The 27872-nt window shown below is 50.1% G+C and overlaps 1 protein-coding gene across 1 annotated transcript in view; it reads right to left on the bottom strand.

Annotated features, from left to right (window-relative positions):
• SNX19 (sorting nexin 19) overlaps positions 1 to 27872 on the bottom strand; it is a 137109-nt gene that overhangs the window by 17025 nt on the left and 92212 nt on the right. The window contains exon 15 of the transcript XR_011325565.1: positions 9178 to 9337. The gene's annotated coding sequence lies outside the window, so the exon portion shown is untranslated. The remainder of the gene's footprint in view (positions 1 to 9177; positions 9338 to 27872) is intronic.

Raw genomic sequence — 27872 nt, 5'->3', positions numbered from 1 at the left:
AAACTGAGCAAGCAGGGAAGCTAACGAGCTGCTCTCAGGCCTCGCTGCCCATAAAAACGAAGCTGCAAAAGGTAGGGTTGGCCTGGGGCAAGGGACCGGTGCCTGCATGGCCCCTGCAGCGCGAGGGTCTGCTAACCAGGGCTACTGTGGCCAGACCCCACGCACAGAGCATTTCTACACCTAAGAAAAGAGTCTACGTGGTCCCATTTGGGGCTGGTTGGGTGCTTTCAGGTTCGGGGTCTGTACTGTGCCCACCCTCCATCCCAGCCGTCATCTCAGGCAGCAGAGCTTTTGCTGGGAGGACAGCCTCTCCCAGCAGACACTTGCAAACCAAGCAAGAGTTAGGGCTTTGAAGTATTGCTCGCTGCAGCAGCCGCAGAGGGAGCAGCCCGACAGCAAGCCTGCGTTTCCCATCCCCGCCTCTCTGAATCAGCGGCACAGGACACTGGAGGAGCCTCCGGGCTTTTAATTTCTACAGCCAGGAATCAGTGGAGTCATGGGACACCACGAACACCAAACCTCGACCAGATCTTTGCTCCCTTGAAGTCATAGCCAGGCTGGCTGAGCGCAGAGGGGTCAAAGCGTCCTGCTCTTTTGCTTTCTGCTGGGGTAACTCCAGTTATTTCCATAGAGCATTTACGCAATGCTGACTGGGGGTTGCACATGCGGCTATTTGAGGCTGGAGCATCAGGCTGGTGTCTCCCAGGACCTGACCCCAAAAGCAGCAAGGACTGAGCTGGGATGTTGAGGCACTTCCCCTGCTGTGTCCCCAGCATCTTCCCCTCTAGCCCCAAACACTTGAATTTTCACCTCTAGCCCCAAACACTTATCCCCCATGCCAGTCAAATGCTTTTAGCTAAAACACCAAAACCACACGAAACATGTGGTTTTACAAAAATTTCAAGCCAGCTGTGTAGAAAGCAGCCTGGTACCGCAGTGACATACACACCATGCTCGCCAGACCCTCTCCCTCCAAACACGGGTGGTGCGATGCCATTCTGCCACGGAAAGCTTTCCAGGGCTTTGGAAATGGGGAGCACTGGGTGCAGTGAGCTGTGCTCATTCTCAGCTTTGCAACTTGGTCTGCCTCTGGTGTTGGGTACTCTGCTTTCAAACACCAAAGCCCTGCTCTTCCTAGCAGCTGAGCACCGATGGCTTTTATCGCATTCGTAGGCACCAATGGCATTTTGCTCCTGAGTCAGCCCAGTCCCTAAGAGGAATGGTGTGAGCCAGCCCCCGTCCGGCTGCCAGCCCAACCGACCGCTTCATTTCCAAATTATCCCCATCGGCCCCCACGGTTTATGCAACTTCACTTCATGTGAAGTGCATCCACTTCCTTCTCCCTGGAGGAAGAGAGAAACATAGGGAGGCAGCTGCCAAACTGTGCGCGGCCAAACCGAGCCCAAACCCAAGGGAGCTCGCGCTGCACCCCAGGACCCTCTTTGGACATCTGGGTCAGCTCTGGGTTTTATTCTGAGTCCCCATCTACCCTAAAGAAACACGCTTGCATCGCTCCTATCCAGCCAGCACTCCAGTGTAGACAAGTAAATAAATGACCAAAGCTAAGTAGACCTACTGAATGGGAGTTTAGCAAGTGCTGACCGAAAAACAGACTCCTTTTTTTGCCTCCTCCTGTCTTAAAACCAGTCAGAGGACATAGGCAAACGCTTTCACTGTGGCCCAAGAGCCAGATGACGTTTCTCTGGGACTTTCCTAAGAGGAGGCAGAGAACAGGCTTTGTTCCCTGTCACCACGCACTTTAACTCAAGTGGGTTGCACAAGAAATCACTTACACCTAAAAGAAACATTCAAACACCACCCTGACGACCCTGAGCCACAACCCCATCTGAGGACATTAGTCACCACTCTTGGAAAGACCCAGATCTGAAAGAGATCAGCATTGCAATGAGAAGTGGAAAACCGTTGCATGTTAATTCCCGCTGATCCTAGCTGATTTTTCTCTTCTTGCTCTTATCAGGTCAGGAAACCCAAGCTGAGTCTTGATAAAATTCTAGATAAATAAAATCCAGCTTCCCTGGGTTTAAACCTTATGACCCAGTGGCAAGCAAAATACATTCCCTCCTCAGAGCTGGGCCTCTTACATCCCAAAACGGTGACTTGGCACCCCTCCTCACCCCTTCAATATTGATTTTTGCTTTTTTGATAACTATTCGTCTCTCGTTCATAAAATACCCACCACTTGGGCTCATGCAGGATTTGCATTTGGGGGGAGGCATTCAGGTCAGCTGAATCCACTGAGAACAAAAAAAAAAAAAAAAAAGCCCACGCCAGCCCCAAAATCTCTTCTTTCTCCTGCATTTCCAAATACATGCCGGTGGGAAGCGTGAGGCCTCAGCAGCACTGGCCCCAGGGGCTCAGCGCCAGGAGGAGAGGGCAGAGGCATCGGTCTCTGCATCCTGCACAGAGCTGACATCAGTTCCTCCCGGTTTTATTGACACGGTCCCAGCTCTGGCCTGATTTTTTAATTGCCTCGTAATTCCTGCAGCACTTAGAGTTTTTATAAGCCTCCTGCTTTCCCCAAGGTCAAGAATGAGTGCCCCCAGCTCCCCCGTTTTCTTAATCACCAAATAGCGAGTGAGCAGTAAAAGAGGAACGCAGATGCCATTTCCTTGCACTGATGGGGTACGCGCGCTGTGCGGGGCACTGCGGTTTAAAGGAGGAAAAATTACTCACAATTTAAGTAGCTTTGTGGCCCTTCTTGGCCCCCTCCATCCCTTGGTGCCAGGAGGTATCCAGAAAGGTGAAGAAGATGTTGGAAAATGACAGACGTCCTCCATGCCCTGAGCACTCAAGGCTCCCACTTTGGGGAGGTTTTTGAAGGTTTTTTGGTCAGATGCTCTGGAAACGTCTTACAGGAGACGGTAGCAATAAGAGGTGAGTTTAAACCTGCGCAGTTCACCAGGAGAAGTGGGCCTGGTGGACTGCCCGTGGGTGGTAGGAAGCAGGTGGGGTTTGGCTTGCTTTATGGCAATTAGGAACAGATCGAAGCTATACGAGACTCTCTTAAGCAGGGTGTAAGGGCTGGTTTGAGTCGCAGCCAGGCGGGGTTTTCTAGAGAAGGTTTCTCATTAAAACAGCCACCACGCAACAAACCCGAGCATGGCTGAGCACAGCCAGTACCGATGGAGACAATCCCATCTCACACTAGTGATGTTCGCATCGCACACGAAGAAGCAAAAGTCTCTGCTCTGTTATCTGGCCGAGACAGAGAGAAGATATTTTCCTCCCCAAACAACCAGGCAGATCCCCTGGGGCCCAGAGCCAACCCCTGCTCAGGGCAGAGAAATTCCTCTCCAGCAGACACCCAGCAGGCAGCAGCCCCAGGGCCTGCATTTGCAAACAGGAGATATAATATAATATATGTTACTGGGTCACTTGGTCCTGTTTAGGTTGGCTGGGCGACGCGGAGTTAGCACATCTGCCAAGATCGCCCAGCTCGCAGCATGGTCACGCTCTGCAGCCCTGGGAAAACCCACGTCCTCCCTGCAGAGCACTGTGGTGGGGGAAGCCGCAGGTTTATCTGCTGTGAGCAGCTCGAGCTATTTTAGGGGATGGTTTTGCAATGCAGCTCCATAAAGGTGACCCATGCCATACTGCATCCCCCACCTGAGGCTATACAGAACAGGTCCCATAGGAAGAATGTAAGCTGGTTTTTGGTGACACATAGAGAAGGGCCAAAAGGACAGTGTTTGGAGGGAGGTATAAGCCAGAGGTTATTACCTGATGTAAGCTCAGCAGCACGTAGCTGGCTTTGCAACATACTGTCCATCAGCAGCTCACCTCTGGGAGGGTCAGCAGCCAACATGTGAGCCTGCACAGAGATAGACACTGATTAATCTGATATGAAGCCAACACAGCAAACTGGTGCAAATAGGTCTAAAAGGCAAAGCCTGTGCTGGTTGCAGCATTTTCACTCCAGGACCACGAGCCCTGATGTGTCACCTCCTCCAGCTTTGAGCTCCTGTTCTCCCATCATTTGGGCAAGTGCAACGACGCCTGCAGAAACCTTCCCTGTACCAGAGGCCAGCGGTGGTCCCTGGAGAAGGGCAATGCTCAAGGATGCCTGCACCGACCCAAATCCATCACCTGGATGGGAGCTGGAGGGAGGATGAGCAATGCAACATCCCCTGAAAACATCCATTAAAGAGAGAGAGACAAGTCCTTTTGACCTGCCAGTCAAACCAGTTACCCAGACTGGCGAAAATGGCCGGCCACGTGAATCCTCTGCTGGGGCACTGGAGCTGCTGGCAACAGCTGATCGTGTTTATTCAGATGAGAACAATTTTCCTTCGCTTGTGCTCTTAACAGACCCAACCTGGAGGCCTCCAAGCCCGCCTGCCAACAACAACACGAGGGTGGGATGGGGACCATATCTATTTCCAATTGAGCTGTCAGCTGGCCTTGGGGGCTGTTGGGTTCACTGGACCGCTGATTGAACAAGCATCCTCAGCCTTGAAAGGGAAATGTGAAATCACGCAGCCTCCAGCGCGCTGCTGGACCCCCCTCCGAATAATAACTCACCTTGGAGCGCTCACACCCCATCACTGCGGTACCCGAGGCCACGGGGATGGAGAGCAGGGGCTTGGCCAGGGCCAGCATTTGCCACAGGGGAAGAGATGTCAGGGAGACTGCACATGCACAAATACACACAGGCAGGGGGTAATTTGGAGGCCTGGGCCTATTCGGAGGCGCCAAGTCCGCTCTTCCCGTGAGAAAGTCAGACTGGAGCTTCCAATGAACCCAGTTAAGTTCAGAAATACCTCTCAGCAAGCCCTCTGGTAACACTGGAAAGGGACACAGCTTCTCCTGACCCCTGCTTTCCCTGGGTACCAGGATGAACAGAAATAGCACGGGAGACAGGGACTGAAGCAGAAAGGTCCCAAATGACCGCCCCCGTGTCCCAGGACAGGAGGTGGAGAGCCAATTCCCTGCACACGACTGTCTCCATCCCTTTACACGCTTCCCGGGAATGCCTTGTGCCAAGAGCGTTACAGACCGCATGTGTGCATCGTCTCAGGGCTGCACCCCAAGAGCTGCTTTTACAGACACCCCCCTATACCCTTCCCAAAGCGAGGGGCATAGACAGATAGGACTGATCACAAAACTCAGCCTGCTTGCACCCCGAGTGCCTCCAGAGCCTGAAAGACTAGGAGGAGACAGCCCTAAGACACCCCAAGCTCACACACTACATCGTTTTGGGCTAACACCAGCTTCTCGCTGCTGTCCTATAACCCTACACATAGACAACCCTATCACAGTGCTGATAAACTCAAAGATATCTAATGGTTGTTTGATTTCACATGCTGGGGCCGAATAATTTCATTAGCATCTTAAGTGCCAAAGAAGAAAACACGTATCTGGCTCCCAGACTCACTGAGCTCAGAGACATCCAAGAGTGAATCGAACTGCAGAAGGAACAGGAGCAACAAAAGGGAAATTAAAAAAAGTCCTTCAATGTTTTTTCAGCGAGTTCCTGATGCTAAAGAGGCAAATCATGATTTGTGGGCACCTAGAGATGGAGAAGGGGAGACCAGCTGAAAAGGGAGTGAATAAGTAAGACTTTGTATGAGGTCTAGAGAGATAACTTGAAGGGAAAGAGAGCTAGACAGTGTTTTTCCAGCTGAATAGAGTTTTGCCAGACAGCATTTTGCAGGCATGTTTCAATTTGATGAAAACACCTATTCAGGATTATGAAAGCACTGGATTTCAGGAGGTTTAGTGCCTTGTGCTGTGCCCTTATTCCTCTCTCGTATTCGGTCTTACTTGTAAAGACAAAAGGAAATATTTCTTCTTGCAAATATTTCTTTTTAGGTGAAATTCCAAACTTCTAAATTTAAAGAAGATCCCGACAGTCGGAAATTTTTGAATTTCTGACAGGATGGAAATTCCTTATTTCTTTAAACCCCTCTACTTTCTGCTGGTGGGCAGTCCTCAGGGGAGACAGAACCACTCCGGGACCACCAACTCTGGCACTCTCCTGCCTCAGTTTCCCCACACGCAAAGCAAGGATGAGGCTACGCTTTGGGAAGGGGCGAGCTTGTCTCCAGCACGCACGTCGCATCGGGGCTGCCGATCCCCTACGGTTCCCTTCCAGATGGCCGCGGAGATCCAGATGGAGCCTCAGGCTTCTCGCTCCCGGCTGCACGAATACTGGCGAGAAGCTAGACTGAGCAGAGAGGGTCGGCGGAGGGCTTCCCCTTGGCGCTCGCAGACCGGCTCTTCCTTCTCACCAGACGTCTTGGCTGACAGCTCGCCGCTTCGCTGGCGGGAGAAGCGCCAGCTTTGTCTCCTGGCACACGCCGGCGGCGGTGATGGAGGGCAAGGCGCGCGGCGATCGAAGGGAAGCCGGGTCGAGCCGGCAGCTCAGCCTCCCCCTAAGTGCATCTCCAGCACGCGGCCGCCCGGACCGCGCCGCTGCCTCTGCCGACAGCTTTATTGCTGCCGAGGGCTGAGAGAGGTCCGTGGGGTGACCTGGCCCTGCACCGTCCCTGCTCCACAGCTGCTCAGACAGGGAGAAGGGTTTTGGAGAAGTGGGGGAGAAATCCCCTGGAAAGCAGCTATGGAAAGTCGGCCACCCTCGGGGAAGTTTCTGCTTGGCCTTCCTGCAGCTCAGAGGAAGGCTGGCAGGAAAAACTCTCCAGATGAGCTTTTTCTAACAGGAAAGAAGAAGAAAAAAAAAAACCTAAAAAAAATGCAGAGGTTTGCTAAGACTGCCCGTCAGCTGCTCTCGGCCCTTCCTGCACGTTGCCTCCTAGCCCTGACCCAGGTCCTCCCACAGATGGGATCTCACCCTCTCCCCCACAACAGAGCCCAGCACTAGCCCAAAGGCAGTCTTTGATAGCCCCAGGTGACTGGGGGGCCATTAACCCCCCTCCAGCCCAGCGCTACCAGCACAGCCCTGCTTCACTCAGCTCCCCCTTTCCCCCAGACCTTGTTCCTTCTGGGATTTTAGCCATGCAAAATGCACATTTTCATTTTTTAAAAGTAAAAATAGCATTTCATGGAGGAAGAGGACTGCGCGGATGGAGAGAACCACCGTCCTTGACTGGGCTTAGTCAAAGCCCTGATTTTTTTTCCCCCTTTTCTTTCCGCATTGCCCATAGCAACTCTTGGGCATCCTTGCTCTCTCCTGCAACCACCTGCACCCTCCCCAGGCTCCTGGTACCCACCACACTCCACGTGGAGCATTTCAGACAGAGCCCGTCACCTTGCAGAAGACACACAAAGCAACGCAGAGAAATATCTCACAGGAAGGGAGAGCCAGGGCTGCACTGGAAACAGCAAACAGCTGCGTTGGATGGGATCACGGGGAGACGGGATGGGGGTGGCAGGTCCCTCCAGCCCTGCAAGCATCCCACCCACACACTGACATCTGCCACTGCAGGGAGGTCAGGCACGGAAATAGCACCTGGCGATGAAAATACTTGGCCGTGCCGGCAGCCCAGGTAGCTGCTGGGTGCGAGGAGTGCCGAGGCTGGGAAAGTTTATAAGGTGGGCTGCGGAAAACTGGCCGGCGGCTCTGCAGACAAAGCCTGCTTCCTTCCAAAACAAACAGCGCCCGCTCCAAGCACCAGCACATGGGGCTGCGGGGCTCCCAGCCACCACTGAGGCATGGCGGGGTGTGAGGGGCGACACAGCAAAGGGAACTGGAAATAACTCTGTCCCTTAACCCTCGCTGCCCTGGCTTGCTTCTGGACTGGAGAAGGCTCCAGCAGGATGTTTTTCATCTGCACTCTCAGCAACAAGCCAGCAGCCTAGAGCACCCACACTCTGTCCCCCCATACCAACATGCAAATGAACCGGTTTTAGGAAAACATGTTAAAAACTCCATAGCTGACACCAGTTGTGCTCAAGAGCTGAGCCCAGGACCCCTATGCAAACACAGGGGCTGTCTCCCTGGCTGCTGCCTGCGATCCCCGAGCCCTGACCCCGTCCCCCCATCCTCCCTCTCCGCGCGATTCACTCGTGGTGCCCGACGCAGACCGGTCCCAATAAATGCCAGTGCCCAGACGTGACCTAGGTGTGGAGGACGGTGGTGGGCGATGGCCGAGGGCCAGCTGCCCTGTTATGAGATCCCCCACTGTTCTCCACAAAGAATAGCCCCTTGTCCTGGCCCGACAGCTCCCTCTTGGCCAAGTGGGCCGGGGGTAGCAGGGCAGCATGGTGTTGGGGACGAAAAGCGTTAGTTTGGAGACCCAGAGACAAAAGGGCCACAAAAGGGGGTCAGACAGGGCTGCCCGAGCCCTTGGCCCATACCCAGCAGTACCGGCGCAATGGCTTCACGCCAGGGTGCTGGCACTCCAAAAGGCAAAGGGTTGCTGCCCCTTTCCCACGAAGCTTTGGTTATTCAGCACCGAGGAACACATCGCACGAGCGACATGTTGGGGGACAGTGGCGAGGGGATGTCGGGGGAGTGAGGGGAGTATCACAGACATCTGCCTTTCCTTGGCTCGGCATGGAGCAGTTTGGATAGGAGCGAGTCCTCCTGCTGCATGGCAGCATCTTGTGCTAAGCAGGGGAGGCACCAGGCAGACATTTGCTTCAAGCTGCGATGAGAGTTTATTTTTCCAGCTAAAATAATTTAATTTAGTGGAAATTTTTCCCCTTCTCAACCTGTCTTCTCCTGTAACCAGCCCATCCTCAGGAATGGCTGGTCAGTTGGATGGCAACCAAGCTGGATGGCATGTCAAGTCAGAAGGCACATGAAAAGCCAGCCCAGGTTATGTCATTTATTTTCCAACCGAGCGTAGCTGGGGGGTGCTTGTTTTCTTCTCACCACCAGAAACATAAGGCCCAAAATGTCATTGCTAATGGAATTTACTATTCCTGATGTCAGAGCAGATACACAGGAGAGGGGTATGCTATGATGCCTATGCCCTAGTATGCATGCATACATTTTGTGCAATTCTGCAAAGCTCCCGGTCTGCAGCTGGAAATACTGCTTTTGCTGCCACACTGCACGCAGAGATATAAAGGGTTTATTTTAGCAGAGCTCGCCCAGCTACTGAAGTTGTAAGCACTAACATAGCTTTATACATGTTGTCTTGCTGCTCTTACAACCAGAACAGACAGTATGGCAAAGGTGGAACAAGAAGCACTGAGCAATGCTAAAAATAAGCAGGTAGCAGGTCCACGGCCAGAGCAAAAGCTGCTTACCTGCTAGGGTCTCAGCAAACCCCCTCCTGGTAAAGGTCCTCGTACAGCAAGTGCAAGCACCAGCCAGGATCCTCGTGGGACGTGGACAAGTTGGATATCTGAGCTGAGATGTCCACCTGTGGTTTTGCTAATATCTCCTGAGCAGCAGAAGTTAACGAGCCTGTAGAAACAAAAAATAGCTTGCAATTCTTTATAACAAGGCTGCCAGCTATACATTACGTTTAATAGGACAGTTATCGTATGTTAAATATTGGCATGATTGAAAACATATTTATAAAGGATTAACAGCTCTGTAATGGCTACGTGTCTGTTCTGAGGCCATTAAATCTCCCAGAATATGTTTCTAATCATCTACACAATAACCATCTTAATAAACCAGAATTAAAGGCATATTTGGGTGAGCGTGGATTCTAGACTGCACCTGGTGGGTTTTTGCAGAGGGGAGGTGGGGGAAAAAAAACTCAACAGGCATAAGAGGTTTGAAGAAAACACAACTGCTGTTCGTGGAAATCCAGCAGGGCGTGAACATGGAGAGCATTTGATGGAGACACATCAGTTATATCTGCAGGTGCCACTTCCCTGGATCATCACTAACCACAGGTTTGTGGGACTAAGGTAAGGAAAGGGCATCATGCCTGCAAGCCCAACCATGCTGCCTCACTGCTGCATTTCCCACCTGCTAAAAAACCAAGCGCTGTCAAGAGAGAAACCCCTCCACAGCCCCCCCCGGGGCGGGAGAAAGCCTTTAGCTTGGAGCTAAAGCATGAAAGCACCCAGGACAGATTACTACTGTGGCTGCTCCAAAATTTTCCTTGCACTTTGATTTGGTGCGTTTCTCGCCCAGCATCGCAAACTCACACTCCAGCCACGCTCCTGGGGATGGATTTGGGGCAGCGGTACCCCGCTGCTAGCAAAACGTCCAGGCGCAGCAAAGGCATTTAGCAAAAATAAACGCCGAGGCAGAGTTTGAAATGTTTATTTTCCAATTCCAGGCCATTCATCCAGTGACACCGCTCTATTCCAGTGAGTCCCCCTCTGTTTATATCAGATGATTAATGAGACACAGATTGTCTTTAGCCCTGACGGATGTTGCAGTCACTGGGGTAAGTACGAATTCGGGCTTGATCTCCCCCTTTCTCCTCCCACCTCTGTCTGCAGCCACCACACCATTCTGATTGGCCAGGAGAACAGATTTTTCTTCCCATTTCATGCAATCAAAACCAAGATTTTATCACACCGGTTTTTTTCTGGCCTCTTCATCTGCCCTCTGCAATCAGCCCTCTTTTGGCTGGAACCTATGATAATAAGGGAAGGGAGTCTGAGCTGCAAGAGAAGTGAAGGGACAGATCAAACAACAAATAAAGGAGGGAGCCAGAAAGGTAAGGCAGAAGACAACTTGGGTTTAGCCTGCCTAAAGCATGCTACTGAATTACAGGAGAAAGATCTGCCAGGACACACACAGGGATGCTCAAGAGTACAGCAACTGCTGGACACTATCACCAGTTATCACAAACTGGCCTAAAACCAGTAGGTTTTAGGTACAGATTGCATTTCCAGAGAACACAGGGCTGTCCCTACTCCAGAAAACGCTACTTACAACTTCAGCATCAACCACAAACTTCTTTCTGCTGGGCTACTGACCTGCTCAACCAACACCTTTCTTACGCGGCACCCGTTGGCACATCTCCCATTTTCCTAGAGAGGGAAGATCTGCAAAGCAGCTCAGCTTTTCCTGCTTCAAGAAACTACCGCAAAACACTCCCAACGGTTTATTTCTAACAGGCATGCCGCAGCGCAATGGAGAGGGACTGGCAAGCGAGGGCTGAAACCAGAGGCGTGGGGTCTAAACCACGGGTGCGGTGGCTCATTAGCCCCACTAATCAAACATCACTAGGTAATCATGCTGCATAGAGATGGGGAAGCTGTAAGAAAGGGCAGAACATAAATCAATGAGCTCAATTAATAACAATAATAGCAAAGACATCTGTGCAATGGTGATCAAAAGAGACTTCAGGGCCTTGGGATGGTTGGTAAGGGAATCTGGAGCACAGGTTATTTTTTCCTCTCTCTTTCCAGTTGCGGGCAGCGACATTGGAAGAAACAGACAGGCCCGGTTTATTAATACATTGCTCCGCGGCTGGTGTTACCACCACAATTTTGGGTTTTTCAATAATGGGATGGCCTACATGGCAACAGTCTTGCTGGCATGGGATGGGATTCACCTTTCTCAAAGGGGGAAGAGGGTCTTTGCTCACAAGCTAGCGGGGCTCATTGACAGAGCTTTAAACTAGCCTTGAAGGGGAAAGGGGCTAATAGCAGGCTTGCCCGTGACAAGCTATGGGTTGACACGCCAAGGTTAGAGGGACAGGGTGCTAGCGAGGGCCCTCAGCCCATTGCTCTGAGACGTGCTAGGTGTTCCTCTAAGAAGATGACACAGCCAACAGCCCAGCTGAAGTGCCTTTTCACCAACACACCCAGCACGGGCAACAAACAGGAGGAGTTGGAAGCCACCGAGCTGCTAGAAAGCTATGACCTAGTTGCCATTACTGAAACTTGGTGGGACGAATCCCATGACTGGAGTGCAGCTATCGATGGCTACAGGCTGTTCAGAAGGGACAGGGGAGGAAGGAGGGGTGGAAGCATTGCCCTCTACATCAAGAAATGGATAGAGTGTGAAGGGCTGTCTCTGAAGAATAGCCACGAGCAGGTTGAAAGTTCATGGGTAAGAATAAGAGACTGAGGCAACAGAGGGAACCTCGTGGTTGGTGTTTACTACAGGCCACCCGATCAAGGGGAGCCTTTTGATGAAGCCTTCTTACTTCTGCTACAGGAGGCATCGCGCTCGCATCTCGTCGTGCTGAGGGACTTCAACCACCCCGACATCCGCTGGGAAAGCAGCATGGTGAGCTGTAGGCAATTCAGGAGACTCCTGGAATGCATTGAGTATAACTGCTTAAGCCAGGTAATAGACAGCCCTACCACAGGGGGTGAGATACTGGGCCTGTTGGTCACCAATGCAAGTGAGCTAATGGGTGACATCGAGACTGGAGGCAGCCTGGGCTGCAGTGATCATGCACTGGTGGAGTTCGCAGTCCTGAGGGATATGGGTCAGGTGAAGAGTAAAGTCAGGACCCTGAATTTTAGGAAAGCGAAATTCCATCTCTTCAAGGAGTGAGTTAATAGGACCACCAGGAAACTGCCCTCAGGGACAAGGGAACAGAAAAGAGCTGGCAGATCTTTAAGGATGCTTTCCATAGAGCTTAAGAGCTCTCGAGCCCCAGGTGTAAGAAATCAGGCAAGGAAGGCAAGAGATGAGCATGGATGAGTCAAGACGTGCTGATCAAACTAAAGGGCAAGAAGGAAATGCAGAGTCAGTGGAAGCAGGGACAGGTATCCTGGGAAGAGTTTAGGGACACTGCCCGGTTGTGTAGGGATGGGGGCAGGAAGGCCAAGGAGAAGCTGCAGCTGAACTTGGCAAGGGATGCAAAGAATAATAAGAAGGGTTTTTACAGGTATGTCAGCCAGAAAAGGAAAGTCAAAGAAAGTGTACCTCCTGATAAACAAGACTGGCAAACCGGTAACAACAGATGAAGAGACGGCTGAGGTACTCAACTTTTTTGTCTCAGTCTTCACCGGCAATCTCTCTTCCCACATCTCTCGAGTGGGTGGACCTCCAGGTGGGGACTAGGGGAGCAAAGTTGCTCCCACTATAAGAGAAGATCAGGTTCATGACCACCTGAGGGACCTGAACATATATGTCTATGGGACCTGATGAGATGCATTGCAGAGTCCTGAGGGAATTGGCTGAGGTAGTTGCCAAGCCACTCTCAATGTTATTTGAAAAATCATGGCAGTCAGGTGAAGCCCCCAGTGACTGGAGGAAAAAGGGAAACATTGCACCCATTTTTAAAAAGGGTAGAAAGGAGGACCCTGGGAACTACTGACCTGTCAGCCTTGCCTCTGTGCCTGGGAAGATCATGGAACAGATGCTCCTAGAAGCTATGCTAAGGCACATGGAGGTGATTTCAAGACAGCCAGCATGGCTTCACCAAGGGCAAGTCCTACCTGACTGACCTATTGGCCTTCTATGATGGAGTGACTGCAGCAGTGGACAAAGGAAGAGCTACAGGTGTCATCTATCTGGACTTCTGTAAGGCCTTTGCCACAGTCCCCCACAGCATCCTTCTCTCTAAATTGGAGAGATATGGATTTGATGGGTGGACTGTTCGGTGGATGAGGAATTGGTTGGATGGTCGCATCCAGAGGGTAGTGGTCAACAGCTCAATGTCCAGATGGAGATCGGTGACAAGTGGTGTCCCTCAGGGGTCCATATTGGGACCAGTACTGTTTAATATCTTCATCAAAGACATAAAACAGTGGGATCCAGTGCACCCTCAGCAAGTCTGCAGATGACACCAAGCTCAGTGGTGCGGTTGACATGCCTGAGGGACACGACACCATCCAGAGGGACCTGGACAAGCTCGAGAAGCGGGCCTGTGTGAACCTCAGGAGGTTCAACAAGGCCAAGTGCAAGGTCCTGCACCTGGGTCAGGGCACCCCCCGGTATCGATACAGGCTGGGGGATGAAGGGATTGAGAGCAGCCCTGCTGAGAAGGACTTTGGGGTACTGGTAGATGAAAAGCTGGGTGTGAGCCGGTAACGTGCACTCGCAGCCCAGGCGGCCAACCGTATCCTGGACTGCATCAAAAGAAGAATGGCCAGCAGGTCAAGGGAGAGGATTCTGCTTCTCTACTCAGCTCCTATGAGCGCCCCCCACCAGAGTACCATGTCCAGCTCTGAAGCCCTCAGCACAGGAAAGACATGGACCTGTTGGAGCAGGTCCAGAGAAGGGCCACAAAAATCATCAGAGGGATGGAACACCTCTCCTATGAAGAAAGGCTGAGAGAATTGGGGTTATTCAGCCTGGAGAAGAGAAGACGCTGGGGAGACCTTATTGCTGCCTTTCAGTACTTAAAGGGGGCTTATAAGAAAGATGGGGACAAACTTTTTGGCAGGGCCTGCTGTGATAGGACAAGGGGTAATGGTTTTAAACTAAAAGAGGGTAGATTTAGACTAGATACAAGGAAGAAATTTTTGATGATGAGGGTGGCAAAACACTGGCACAGGTTGCCCAGAGAGGTGGTAGATGTCCCATCGCCAGGAACATTCAAGGTCAGGTTGGATGGGGCTGAGCAACCTGATGTAGTTGAAGATGTCCCTGCTCATTGCAGCAGGGGTTGGACTAGATGACCTTTAAAGGTCCTTTCCAACCCAAACTATTCTATGATTCTAAATGGGGCTGGACTGAAACCAGCTTGAATGTGTCACTGCAACAATGCTTTTGCACCCACCCCCCCCCCCCCAAGTATGGCTCGGGGCAGGAGCAGTTGACACATTTCTCCAACACTCAAATCTCAAATTGAAAAGCTGCCATTAACATTGAAAGGAAAAAATAGCTTTTTAAAAACTCCATACATTTCTTTCCCTCTGCCCCCCCCCCCCTTCCTTTCCTTCTTTCTGATTCACCCTTCTGATATTTTGCTTGGACTCCAATCCTAATGCATTCGTCCTTCTTAGCACATTTTTGGGCTGCTTCCACCATTGTTCTTGGAAACTTTTTTTTTAAGGACATATATTTAGATATACAACCTGGTCTCCCCCATTAAAAATCCTACCTCAGGCTGGAAAGGGAAGAGCATATAGAAAAGGGAACCAGGCCCCAGGCCAAGGCTGCTGCCCGAGGCGTGCATGGTGTGTGTGGCAGGAGGCATGTGCTGCAGAGCTGTGCAAGCATGTGCGAGGTGTGCGTGTAGCTGGGTGTGTATTTGTGCACGCGTGTGTGTGTGTGCGCAAGGGGTGTGCAGTAGCTGGGCCAGAAGCACATGCGGGTGGTTACCTGGCTCTGGGTGACAGGGACCTCTCGGTGCCAGCGCCAGTGGGACATGTGTCTGCGTGTGGCATTCGACGGGTCCGTCTCCGGCACAGAAATGTCTCCCCAAAAGCTTTGCCAGCAGAAATTGGGGGCTGGTTGCTGCGGCCGTCCCCCTGTCCTCCCCATAGCACCCACTGGGGCTGAGAGCAGGGCTTCAACACAGCACTGCGGCTCCTAATCATCCCTCTGCACCTCGCTCCAGCCCCTAGCCCAGGTCAGTGGGACATGAGCATGTCCTTAAATCGTGCAACACGCTCAAACATATTTGCAGCAAGGTTTTGGGGAAGGGCTAGGGGTTGCACCGGCCGCAGTCACCCCACACCAGTCCCCAGCTGGAGGAGGCTGGGACCGTCCAGGTTGCTACAGATACCGCACTTTGCCAATGGAGCGGGTGGGTTTGGACAGGCTGGTTTTAATAACCCATGAGCGCTCAGCCCGCACCCAAACATCTCATTTTGAAAAGGCAGATCGGAGTCCAAGAAGCACTCGCAGGCTTTTCATAAACACACTTTAATAATCTTCATCAAGAATTTTAATACAGAGCGAGCTGCCTGCCAGGAAATGCATTTACACTGTCAGCTGCCGAGAGAAATAGCACTGCACCACTGCTCAATACCAGAAACACCCTCTCTCCCTCCGTCTGAGCTTTTCCTCTCTTCCCTTTTGTATGAAGTGTGGTGCTTAGGAAACCGGAGAGGCTAAAAACCCTGGCAGGGAGCCAGGCAGCTCCCTGCAGCATCCCCTGAACGGGGTGCAGCCCCTTCGCTTCGCCCCTCCGCGTGCCCACTGCCATCCTGCTCCCATCTCTTGCCAAGCTGGACTTCGGCTGGCCTCATGCTTCACCTCTTTTTTAATTTTTTTTTTTATTTTTGGGGGGTTTAAAGGCTGCAGCCAGCATCTTTCCTTCTCTCCCGTTAACCTGCGGAAGGTGGGGTTGCAGGCTCTGCGCAGGGCGATGGCTAGAGAAAGGCTGCGTATTTAGACTATGGGAATAACAGGGGGTTTTGCTAGCTACAGATACAGTTACAAAAGCTTTTCTTTCACAGCAAAGATTAACGGGATCAGAAAACATTTCCTTGCTGGCTGTGGTATTAAACAATTAAAGGGATTAGTCGAGGGCTTTACCATCCTCTGGCGCATCAGGTTTTGGTTTCTGCCAGAGGCAAAATACCCGATTTGATGTACTCCAAACCCAAAGGGCTGCTTATGGTGGGAATCGTATTTTACAGCCTTTTTCCCAACAGCTGAAAACGCTCCGGCTGTAACCACCCTCCATATGCTGCGCCAAGATACATGCGCGCCCAGCTAAGCCTGCTCTCCCTAGGTATGGATGGATGTCACCCCTCTATGTCCCCAGGCAACTGCCCCAAAGCTGAGTGCCACCTGCAGGGAAGGGCTCAGAGACTGGAGAGGGGACAGGGGGAGGTTGGAGAAATACCCCAGGGTGACTTCAGCATCAACAACTCCTTCCACACACTTCTTATCAAATCTTATATTACTTGCAGGGAGGATTTTTGAACACCAATTCCTGGCACATGGGACAGTTCATCTATTTATAAGTCTGCTCCCAAGAGACTGACAAAAAGAAAGAATGAAAAAAACCATCCTGATCCAGTGAAATAAAATGATGAGATTAGAAATACACATACCAGATGGCCTCTCTGAACCTCATTTAGCAGAGGTGGGGAATGCCAGCTTTCCAACAGGAACAGCAACATCACCTCCAGCACTTTTCCCTGTCCTTGTGAAGTTCTTGCCTTATTTATTTGCTTGAGATCAGAAAAACTGGAGGAAGCCGCCTGGCAGAAATACCAACCTTTTGCCAAATGTTTTGAGGTTTCAGCACAAATTGCCTTTTACAGGGAGCGGTGGGAAGAGGTAGAGAGAAGGTCATTTCTGCTTGAGGAAATGCCCAAAACACTTTGGAGAGCTGAAGGGGCTTTTTCATCATACAGGCAGCCCGTGGAGGGGCAAGGTGCCGGATGGGTTTGGGGAAACAGTGGTGGGAAGGATGGATGGGAGGTGTCGAGTGGTTACGGCACGCATGGGCTCCAGCCCTGTTACTATCAGGTCAACACAGGCTACAAGACACCTTAATAATAAACAAACCTTAAAATCAGTAAGAACTTAAAAGATGCTATCCCCCAAAACCTCTCCAGAGCAGACAGCAATCTCCCGTGGACTTTCTGAGTGGTGCAGTGCGCCTCAACTTATAGATACTCATTACCACCCTTCTTCAGCTCTTTAAGGCATCTACAAAATTGCTTCCACCTCCTCCAGTGCTCACTCCCTTCCCCTGCCCAAGGGATGCTGCAACTTTGGGGCAGCGTCTGTCTATCCTCACATGCCCGCACACCACTAAGAGCAAACTTGAGGCCACGGCACAGAGGCGGTAAGATCCCGTAGGAGCCGGTGCTTGTGGGAAACAGTGACCGCAGACCTGGGAGGAGAAGAAACTTATAAAAACCTTTACCAGTAACACAGGACTCTCTGGGCCATCGACTGCAACTGGGAGCTTCCTCGGCACAGAGAAGCTATGGGCAGTGTTCGTCCAGGTGCATCCTTGCAGTGGCTTCTCCCTGTGCCTGGGGCATCCTAAAAAAACCAAGCCCTGGAGCAACACACAAGCCACGATCATGCACTGAATGGCCACGGAGAAAATCTAGGTATGCTGGTGCCTCCTGTCAAGCTCGAAGCAGCGGGCTGCACCGCCGCGGAGCCGCTGCTCCCCGGGGGCTCAGCTTTCCACCAGCCGGTAGAGCAAGATGTTGTACCTTGTTTATGTTTCTATGGTATTACCCTGCCTGCTGGCTCCCATCCTACAGCCCCCACCGGCTAAATCTCTGCGAGGTTAATTTCTAACATGAAAAACGGCCTCCCAAGAGCAACTGCGGTTGATTTAAAATAATAAAAATGGAAATCTCAGATTTGATGACTAATCCCAGGAGACCAGCTTAAATTAGTGCTAACCAATCGGCCGCAAAAGACCAGAGGAAAATTCCTGCTGGACTTCCCAGTCCACTCCCTGGCTTCATTTTCCATCCCCAGATCCTTCCAGCCTGCAAACATATACAGTGTTGCCTCGGCAACTCGGAGACGAGATATATGTACATGAAAAAATGAGACAATCTCTTTCCTCGGTGATTGCCTGGAAGGTGGAAAATGTAAACCTATTCTAGTCTTAAAGCGATGTCAGCTTGTACCAGACACACTCACACCCCAGTCTGCTCCTAAATGTGCCACCTCCAGCTCCCACATGAACATAAATAACCGTCCTCTCGTGGGCAACGTCCCCCGCCGATGTACCTGTTCTCTCATCCCACGGGAGGATGCTCAGGACACGCAGGCTCACCAAAACACACACTTTGCCCAAAGGCCTTTTCCCTCTTGCACACACAAACCAGCTTATCCCACCGTCTTCCAGGAGCTTGGGTTCATTTGTGAACTCCAGTTTAAGAAGTAAGCATGCTTTCAGTCTAGGCTGGACCAGACGGACTCTGCTCAGCTGGGCTATTGCTAAGACACCATCCATTGGTGCCCCATCTGTGCCACGCTCCATCTTTGAAAAGTTCCTGCGTCCCGGGGCTTGTGTGTGCATGAAAAATAAGCAGGCATCAACTATGCTAGGAGTTCAAAGCAGAGTATCTATGCCATATGGCATCTCATACCATCTTTAAATCCTGCTCTGAGTCCCCCTGCTGCTCTGCGCATCATCACCCTTTGCAGCCCACGGTGCCCTTGGAAGGGCAGCATGGCCAGCGGGGATGAGGCTGTCCTGCAATAACAGAGGAACACAGGGATGTCCACACAGATCTCCCGCGGGCTGTTGTGGCCAACACCACCAGCCCCATCTGCCTGTGCAACCCCTCTTCGGAGCAGCATCTGCACTGTTGCAGATTACTCCCCCTTAGCTCTGTGCCAAATGAATCCCGATACTGGAAGTTTCATCTGCATTATCAGCATTTTTTCCTCTCTAACCCCATACCCTAAGGACCTGCCTGACCTGCAAGCAATTAACGCACTGGGTCTCGTGAACTCCCTGTGATGTCTTGGCTGCAAAAGGACACGATGAAAAGACCAATTCCCCCCAGTCCACCTCGGCACCAGTCTCCGCTTCCCTACGAGCTTTGTTGTGAACTGTGGCTATTGGAGCGCTCCTTACTCAGACGTTTCCCATCTGGAGTCAATCGCTTCATTGGTCCCCTCAACAGGCAGGAATCCTGCAGGATGTGCCTGATTGATTAAAACATGAAAAACTTATCACAAATAACAGGAGGGCTCCAAAACAAGGAAAATAGCTGGGTGAAGAGAGCTGCTTGTGTGTCGTGGACACAACTGGCTTCCCTCCAGACATACACGGCATCCTTCCCTAAGCCTACCCAACCAGGGCTGTGTTCATGAAGCACTACTTCTTTTCTGCCCAGCCATACAGCACTTCAGTGTAATTCAGTGATAGTGGTATTTTGGGAAAGCCTGGGCAGGCAGTGGCCACCACCTGGTGATGCCCCAGCTGCAAAATAGTTCATGAGTTTGTACCCAGGAGATATCCCTCTGCAGGGGTAAGAGGAGGATGGGAAACACCTTCTTCCTACCACAAGCAAGAAGCAGGTTGGACTGGCCAGGGACATAGATTCAGGGGCTGCCGTCATGATTGAGCAGTAACGATAAAACCCCCTTCGCTATCCTACTACAGCTGAGCACAAGTCGAGCTGGAGGCTCCTGGGGAGCCGTTCCTTTGGCTCAGACACCAAGTCCTGTGCCTGGGATGCTGTGAAAATCTTAAAGTGAAATTCCGGCTTTCTCAAAAGCAGCACAGGCTTTGCCACAGGTCTCAGCGGAGCCAAGAAATCACTCCTTGCTTCCAGTCCCACCACCATCTTTTTCAATAAAGTTCCTCTTCTGACGTTTGCCCCATCAGACAAATGGTTTAATGGTTAAAACCCACCGCCCCCTGTGCCAGGGGTATAACCAGATCCCCGGCTGCTCCACAACTGCACTACCTGTTATTAAATAACCTCACCTCACATGGAGATTGTCGTTTGCAAAACTGGGACAGCAGCGTTACCACCCGCTGCTGAGACATCCGGGAAACTTCCTTCGGGGTTGACTTTGAAATGCAAAACTGGGATAGCGGAGGATGACACATCATTACTCATAAAGACAAGGCAAAATATGCTTTGCCAAAGTGTGAAAAATATTTATATCCAAATACAAAGTATCTCTCAAATTTGCAATTCCCTGCACGCTCAGGAACCTGAGCCTTATTTGTGGAAATGGCTGTGAAGGTAAGCTCATTTCTGCAATTAAAACGTGCCAGTGCTGGGGTACAGAGAAGGTGAAGTGGGGGGGAAAAAAAAAAAAAAAGGGTGGGAAGATGTGATTTGATCTGCTTTTTAAAGCAATAACAGTTTCACCGAAAAGCCTTACAAACTGTAATGTGTAGGGTGGAGCAGGATTAAGATCATAAATAACTCCCAGAGAAGAAAAACGATGCCCTTTGACATGCTGGTAGCGTGTTATCTTTAAAGCCAGAGAAAGATAAAATAACTGTCTTCAAATATCACCACCTTTCATCCAGGATTGTTTTTAACTTGTTTTACAGGGATGGCTTTTTTCTATGGATACAGCGTGGCCACCTTTGGGCTGGAATGCAGCAGCAGCTTCACGAGGCAGGACCATGCTGTGGGAGGGGATGAATATTTATCCCATTAAGATGATGAGCTGGCATTGCAGATGTTATAACAACCTCTCTGGATGGGTAATTAAACACTGTATTGAAACACTGGCTGTGAAGCCACTCTCTAACTAGCAGAGACGAAGGTGAGGCCTGATCCAGGGGTAGAGCATCTTCTATGTTAGAAAGCAGCCCGGGACATGACTGGAGTGGGGATGCTGGATCGCCCCCAGCCCTGCTAGACCTTTCCCCCCTCCGCTCTGTATTTTTGATAACTAAACATCCTGGGTTTCTACCACAAGACCTGTTGCACCTCTGAACAAGCCTTTTCCCTTTAAAGATAAAGGCTTGAGATCCAAACCATAAACCCTACCCCAAAAGCAAGGGTTTTGCTTCCCCCAAAGGGGATGAATGCCAGATTCCTAGCTGAATTAGCTGTATCACTACAGCAGTAGCTATTTTTTCACCAGTAGCCCTGATGAAGGGCAGAGGTACTAATTCAGCCCTATTGATCGATGGTTGGGAACATAGACCTGGTACCGAGTTAAAATGCAGGTGGAATTTTAGGTAGTTGGGATGCATTTCCTTAAACTGGAATTCAGGCAGGAGTCCAAGACTAACACCCCCCCGCCTCCTCTCTCGCAAATAGTGCCGAGGGCTCTTTAACAACCACGAGTGGTCTAGGCCTGGGTTAATGTCTTATCCATAAGTTATTCAGTATTTCCTTTTAAAGACAAAATACTTGGAATACCTCTCTTTCTCTCCTCAAATTGCAGTTGTGGCGGCTACAAAAAAAACCACGCAGCCTCTGCACTATTTCCATATGCGGCACTGACACTGGGAAGTGTCCGTTTCATGGGAGTCCCACCTCTTGAATTTTTATGGGAACTCCAGTGTTATGAAGTTTATAGCAGTGCTAATACCAGCAGAGATAAAAGCAGCCTCCTTGTTACCATCCGAGCTTGGTGGGGCTGGGAAAAGAGGCTCCCCAGACTGCTGGTCACGTCTCAGCGTATCCCAGGTGGTTTTTTGGGGTAGGCACATCTCCCGGTCCTTCCACCGAGGTGACATCAGGGGGGGACGATGTCCAGCGGGGCTCCCCAAGAAGCGTGAGCTGCACCCACTGTCCCAAACCAAAGCCCGAGTACCAGCCTTGGGGCAGCTGCAGTAATCTGATTTTGCACCAAGTGTCCCATATATAGTCAGTGACCTGACTATATCCTGGTCCTGAACACCTTGGAAAACTGGGAAAGACTAACCACAGGTTTGGATCCATCCAACGTCTCCAGCCTGCTCAGGAAATTATGTCTTCTTCCCATGGCAAAGTTTGATTAACTTGCTTTTTCCCCCCCTTCGTTCAAGTTTTTCAGACCTTTGTTGAAAAAAACGAACACGGAAAAGCCAAAAACATTTTGTTTTCTGGCACCAGAACTCCTCTTGGGAGGCTAATTCCCACGTAATGGATCTCATTGCTGGGGAGATACAGCTTTAGATACAGACAAATCAAACAGGCAGACTGAGCACTGCAACGCCCTTCGCGGCACAGAGCAGACAGGGTTTGGCCGGGATGATTATGAAGGGAATCCTTCGCTAAGGCTCAAGGACGCAACCTAAAACCGTGGCTCTTTTTGGCTCCCAAAGGGTAATGTTTTCCCAAGTGCCAGAAAGCCTTTAATCCTAATGGGATTTAGGGTTTAGTTTCTTAAGCAATTTGGAAACGCGTCCCAGGAATGATTCTCACATATCACTGCAAGGCTTTGTGCATGGACTGGCGTAGATTTAGGGAACACCACCGACTATCTCGTCCTCCTCTTTTGCAAGAATTATTTCACATGGATGCTTGCAGGTAACGGGGACTGGGTCTTTGCTTCGATGGTCCCAGTGCTACCGGGCCCCCCTCTTTGATATGAGCTGCTAATGGCTACTGTAATGTTACAGCTGCTACCGAGGAGCTGGAAAGGCCCTTGACAGGAGAAGCTTTCCATCCATCCATAGCACAGACATCAACTACATTTTTGGAATAGCTCAAGCAATCGGGATTCCAGAGCTACAGCATTAGGAGGGGAAACAAATGACATGGGGTTTGACATCCTGTGCTGCACTCAGTGCTGTAAAAACTACATATATATCCATACACATGCATACATACATATGTATATACACACACAACACAAAGGAGATTCCCTACTCCTGGAAAAAGTGCTCAGTAAGACCAGCTTCCCTTTAAACACTTGGTAATAGCATCAGGCACAAGATTAGGTCAATTATAGCAAAAAAGACTTCACACAAATTCCTGACTGGCTTTTCCCCCCCCTGCAAAAGGAGACCCATTTTCTGGTCTTCCTAACCCCATTGTTGTGAAGAGGAAAAAAATAACAAGCAGATAAAAAAATGGGTACTCTGAAATGTCACTCTCCACAATTTACAGAGAGAACCTCTGCCTAATCCCTGCCTGTGCTGCCAGATGCAGCTGAACGTACAAGCGGCGCATGGTGAAGGTACTTTGGCATCAGCTTGGAGCTCAGCTTAACTGGAAAGGGACAAACATGGCTGAGTTTAAGGCATTGCAGAAGACAACCCCTGGTGAGCTAACAGGGATGTTTTAATGCTGCTGGTTTCTCTACAGGTGTGCCAAGAGGGGGTGTGCAGGCCGTTAGGTGCTATGAGTGCACATATTAAGCAACCATTCCTGTCCCAAGGAGCACAAACGTAAACCTCAGGCTTCCTCATTTACAGATGAGGAGCTACAACGCAAGGGAGATGCTTGCAGCACTCCCTGGAGGAAACCCCGGTTCTAAATGCCGGGCTTTGTATTTTTGTTGCACGCGGCATTGGCCATAGACCCTCCCAGTTACAGCTGCAAGGTGCATTTGGAGTGACTCAGAAGATACAGCCGCATACTGTGCTTTAAGCCTTTGCTCCAGTTATTTACAAGTCACAGCATCCCTCTGACGAATGGGGGGGGGGGGGACGACAACCAAGGGCTAAGAGGAAAAAATTGTCCGAGAGCACAGTATTTTCATGAATTTTCATGAAAGATGAACAAATGTTCATGCTGCTGCCCATTTCTTTCTTCCCTGCCCTGCATGTGTTTCCAATCTGCAGCAATACATGAGGACAGCACATGGCAGCCTGGGTGGGTCTCCTCCATCTCCCGTTCCTGCAAACGTCCCCCCAGCCGGGCTGCAGTCACCTCCCCAGTAATTTGGCAGCACTAGGATATGTTGGTGTCACTTTGCTTGTCCCTCTCCATCCTGCTCTGGTCTTGCCCTGTTTTGCTGGGATAGGGGAAAGGCTGCCAGTGGCACAACGCGAACCTGCCGGTGCTTGGCACGAAGCAAACACACTTTCCCACTTGTGCAACACCTTCTGTGTGCTGATCAGCAAGGCTTTCAGGCACATTAGTGCTTCAGCTTATTAGATAGAGGAATATTGCAGATATCCTGGGGAAAAAAGCCTCACGCGTCAGGGAGGGAATGGACTCACTCCAGAAAACGCTGGGGCAGAGTTCTTTGCAAAAGCCACGTCCAGTCCAAAAAATCCCATTTCTTCCCCAACAACTGCTTTTCTCAGGTTTTACTGCTGATCACAGTTACCAAGCTGGGACCCCATCTTCTACAACAGCCTCAAAGAGAATTTTTCAAAGGCTTCTAAAAGAAAAACCACCCAAGTCACGGCCAAAATCTTTACCATCATGAGCCCTGCAGTTGCAGCTAGCAAATATACTCAGGACAAGGGATGTAGAACAGCTCTTCCAAGGCATTCACACCAAAAAAACACACACAAGGAGGCATTTTCCCTACCCTGTTTTCACATTTCTTGACAGGAATGGCAGCAGCTGCAGTGAAAGTGGAAAAGAAAGGCCTGGCCTAGAGCTCTTTGATATGTTGGTAAGGTCTCCTAAACGCCCATTTGCATTTGGATGGAGGATCTGGGTCACTCCGTAGTCTGTCAAGAAATATATTTTGGTTTTGTGAAAAATGTCAGTGAAAGAAAAAACATTTCCTTTGATATTTCTCTTTAAAAGGTTTCAGGCTTCCTTTGAAAAGAATATGCCAGAACCTTGCAAGAGGAGAAATATCCAGTTTGGACGTTTCTAACAGAAAACTTTTATTTGAAAATAATATTCCCCCCCCACCCCCAGGATCCCTCTCATCTTGTCTTCCCCCTCCCTCTGCTTGAACAGCAAATTGTTTCCATCTCCAGATTAGCGCATACTCAGTCCAGATTAATTCCTTCATTCCTGCCAGGTGCAGCTTCAGTTTCGCTACAGAAGCCAGCAGACCTAGAGGAAGATCCCACAGTTCACTGAAGACATTCCACTGCTGAGCATTTATTAGCACCAACTCAAAGGTACCTGTTGCTTTACCAAGTCGCCTCCCTCTTTCCTAGTCCCCTTTGCAGCCCTCGTGTAAAATAGGAATACAAGAGGATGAACTTACCAGACATCTCTGTCTGGTAAAGAGACAGATAATTATAAATTGATACAGATAATTTGTAAAAATAGATAATGGCACATCCTAGGATAGGGTCAGGATCCCTGTCTGAAGTTGGGTGGGAAATACCTGGTCCAGCTCTCCCCCCGCCTGACTCCAGCCAAGGTTCTAAATATTCAGGTGATTTTTGCCTTGCACATTCAAGGCAGATAACCTGACCTGGAGGCTGCTGTGTGCAGGATCTCTCTCCAGCTGGCTTGTTTGAGCTTTCCTTCTTTATGCAAGTAATAATTAAGTATTCTTGGGCCTCTATTGTCCTATGGAGCCCACCCTTAAATCATGGCTTTTACCATCACACTGCCTTCAAGGGCTTAATCCATAAAGGCAGGTCTGGAGAGGTGTAATACCTTCTCTGGTTCAGAGTCAGTCCAGATTTAAGCTTGCGTTTCTTTACTTCTATAGCCCAGGGACCCACGCACTCCCTCCCTGGCCACCTCGCAGGGTCTGACCCAATTTACCTACTACCAGGCTGCTCCAGCGGCCGAATGGAGAGGACGGAGATAAAGCAGGAGGGGGGAGACCAGGGGACAGCGGCTGCGAGCCGTGTCACCTCGGCTTCACCAGGAAACGAGGAGCCCTCCCCTGCAAAAGGCTTTGGGCTCCCCAGATGAATGGCACTATTGAGATGCCTGTTACCAAACATCTCTCCAGCTCCGAATCACTACACAAATGATTTTTTTTGGATGCCTCAAGCCATCAGTAAAAGTTTCCCTTGTTTTCATCTTCTCAGCAGCTCCCAGCCACAGTAGAATGTTCTTCTCCTGCCAGGATAGCCAGAAAAACAGGAAAGGCCAGAAAAATCACCCCAAAAAATAGGTGTCATGCCACTCATAGCCACCCTCCAGCGGCACACGTGGGGTTTGCTGCACCCACCAGCTATCCTGCAGGCAAATCCCTGATATTTGAAAACTGAAAAGGAGAAATAAAAGCAAGGGGAAGGCTGGACTTGTCATCTTGGGTACACCTGTATATGCCACTTTTTCCTGAACCATTTTCAGAGGTCCACAAATAGCACAATGCACCACAAGTTCACGCTGGTTTTGCAAACTGTTCCAAAAAGAAAAAATTTTGAGGGAGTAAAAATAGTCCCCTTGGACTTTTTCAGACAACCTAGGCATAGGTTTGGTTTCTCTCACGCCTATGATTTTCTGATTCAAAGTAGATTGCCACTTCTAAATTTTCACCTTTTAAATTTAGTTGAAAGAATGAGAATGGAAATGGAAAAAAATTCCCTACAGACCAAAGCAAGTCTTGATTCGATAAGAAGCCCTTCAGATTTTTTTACTAGCTGAGAAAAATCAACAGAATTATTTGGACTGAGCCACAAGCACTTTCTTAATTATTAAGCTTTTAGGAACTGCCTGTAAACCACAGAAACCATTATTCACACAGGTCAGGCTTTGTATACCTGACCTAGGAAACCTCGCAGAAGGCAGAATTTAAGACTTCCTGAAAATTATGTCAAGCCAAGCTTTTCAGATGGACCCTCGCAGTCACCGGGCACTTGGGGAAAACAGCTTTAACCTCTGCCTAAAGAGCTGCAGATGCCACGAGGGGGTTTGGTCTGGGATTCAGTTGTATGAGAACTCGATAGTTAACGAGATGACAGTATTAGCTCAGTTTATAAGGCAGTTTTTAAGCTGTTTTCACATAATGTTTGCAAGTATGGGAAGAACAGATGGGCTGGGGACCGAGGTTTGCTCATCCTCGCTACGCGTGATTTGGATGCAGGCGAGGCGATCGCTCGCCCTTAGCATCCAAGCCCGGGGTGTGGGAATTGGCAGTGGCGGAGGTCGAGAGGGGAAATTTGGGTGGACCCCGTGCAGAAAAGGTGGATGGGCAGCCACCGCAGGGCTGACATCACCCCTGCTTACGTGGGTTGCAGATGATTTAAAGCAGGCGTGGGGCTGGGTGGGCCTGGGTGCTAATTCGGTGGGCTGCTGCCTAGAGGAAGCCAGCCCGAAATTTCGTCCCGGGGGTTCGGGGCTGAAATACTGGAACAGCCTCCAAAACAACCCCAGAGCAAGCAGCGAGCCAGAGAGGTAAATAAAGCAAGGGGCTACTTACTGCAGCCACCAATCTCAGGCTCTCCCCCAAAATACTTAGGAAATATCCAGTACTCCACTAACTTAAAGGTAGCACCAGTAACCAGGAGTTCTTTTTTTTTTTTTTTTTTTTTTTAGTGGGTTTGCCCAACCAGAAAATAAGCTAAAACATGTAGGTGTGAGCAAGCTGGCTTCCCCTGGAGAAATAAGAGAGCAAACGCAGAGCTCATGTCTGTAATTTGAGGGGAGCTTTTTTGCTGAACATAATAGGTTTGTGGCCTCGGCGGTTAAAACAGGGGAAGGAAGAAAAATAACAAAGCAGGAGAAACTTGCAGTTTGAGTCAAAAGTAACTGACTCTTTGGAGATTTTTCAGAAAAAAGCCAAATATAAACAAAACTGCTTTGGGTCAACTTAATATTTTCTCTGATTTAAAACAGTATTCTGTTTCACTTTGATTCATTCTTTTAATTTGGTAGTTTATTCTTTTAGTTTAGTAGAACATTTTATTCTCTTAGTTTGGTCAATTTTTGAAAATCCCCTATACAGA

The sequence above is a fragment of the Haliaeetus albicilla genome, chromosome 7 (genome assembly GCF_947461875.1).
Source record: "Haliaeetus albicilla chromosome 7, bHalAlb1.1, whole genome shotgun sequence".
Lineage (NCBI taxonomy): Eukaryota > Metazoa > Chordata > Aves > Accipitriformes > Accipitridae > Haliaeetus > Haliaeetus albicilla.
This window is presented reverse-complemented; position numbering and strand designations above follow the sequence as displayed.